This window comes from Arachis duranensis, chromosome 3, assembly GCF_000817695.3.
Source record: "Arachis duranensis cultivar V14167 chromosome 3, aradu.V14167.gnm2.J7QH, whole genome shotgun sequence".
In the NCBI taxonomy this organism is placed as follows: Eukaryota; Viridiplantae; Streptophyta; class Magnoliopsida; order Fabales; family Fabaceae; genus Arachis; species Arachis duranensis.
In genome coordinates this window covers 37,946,022-37,947,752 of record NC_029774.3, presented here as the reverse complement: position 1 = coordinate 37,947,752, position 1,731 = coordinate 37,946,022, and positions in this window count along the sequence as shown.

Sequence of the window (1,731 nt, the reverse complement as noted above, 5' to 3'; positions counted from 1 at the left end):
TTTTTTTATAATTTTACTCTTAAAGATTTTTAGTTATCATGAAATGTTTGTAGAATGACTAGTATATAAATTTGCAGAAAAGAAAAAAATAATATATATACAATAAAATATAAATTATACCTTTTGTCTCTAATGTATCAAAATTCTTTAAAATTATAAAAAAATAAATTTATTTAAAATGAAAATAATGTGATTAAGTATAGTTTACTTAGATGTAATTAAAAAATAATTGAATACTATGTACAGTAAAAAATTAATATTATTGAAAGATAAAATTAAATTAAAATTTATTTTTATGTATTGTTTTTGTCTCCAACGTTTTCGTCCTATTTAAGTCCCTAACTTTCAAAATCGTCTCAATTTTGTCCTGCCGTCAATTTTTTTAACGGATCCCTAACGACATGACAATATTGAGTCAATTTTGAAACGTTAAGGACTTAAATAGGATGATTGAAACGTTAGGGACAACTTTGGGACTTACCCCAAACGTTGGGGACAAAAATGATACTTTACTCTTCAATCTATCTTGATAATCTAAACCTTGCACCATTGAAAAATTGAATCGCCCATATTGAGAAAGAAGTCATACGTTGTTAAATAGACATCCATATCATAATCTTTTTTCTTGGATGTCTATTTAAAATTATGTCTCATTAAAACTTCATTAAAAAAACCCCAATGAAAAAAATTTAGTAAATAAAAAAGAGTATAATATTCTTTGTGATGAGAACTGTCTCATTAAACACCTTGTCAAGAAAAACCCAATAGCATTTCCCTCTTGCTGGCATTATTTAATATCTCAAAATCAGAGCATCCCAATTTGATGCACTAATCTTTCAAAGGAAGATTTTGAAAGTGACTTTGTAAATAAATCTGTTAGATTATCGCTTGAGCAGATCTGTTAGATATCCATTGTTCTTTGAAGGTCATTGGTGAAGAAGAATTTGGGAGAAATATGTTTTATTCTATCACCTTTGATGTATCCACCTTTAAGTTGAGCAATGCATGCTGTATTATCTTCAAACATAATAGTTGGAGCTATTTTTCTATCAGTCAGTCCACATGATGATAAATATATTTGATTGAACTCTTGAGCCAAAACACTCGCGACTTACTTTATGTATTGCTAGTATTTTACCATGATTAGAGGATGTTGCTGCTATTGTCTATTTTGTAGATGGTGCACGAAATTGCAATCACACTTTTGCAATTCCGCACAACTAACCAGCAAGTGCACTGGGTCGTCCAAGTAATACCTTACGTGAGTAAGGGTCGATCCCACGGAGATTGTCGGCTTGAAGCAAGCTATGGTTATCTTGTAAATCTTAGTCAGGATATCAGAAATTATCAGGGTTGATTGTGAAAAATAAAAGAACATGAAATAAGTACTTGTTTTGCAGTAATGGAGAATAGGTTGAGGTTTTGGAGATGCTCCATCTTCTGAATCTCTGCTTTCCTACTGTCTTCTTCTTCAAGCACGCAAGGCTCCTTCCATGGCAAGCTGTATGCAAGGGTTTCACTGTTGTCAGTGGCTACCTCCCATCCTCTCAGTGGAAATGTTCAACGCACCCTGTCACAGCACGGCTATCCATCTGTCGGTTCTCAATCAGGCCAGAATAGAATCCAGTGATTCTTTTGCGTCTGTCACTAACGCCCCACCCTCAGGAGTTTGAAGCTCGTCACAGTCATTCAATCGTTGAATCCTACTCAGAATACCACAGACAAAGTTTA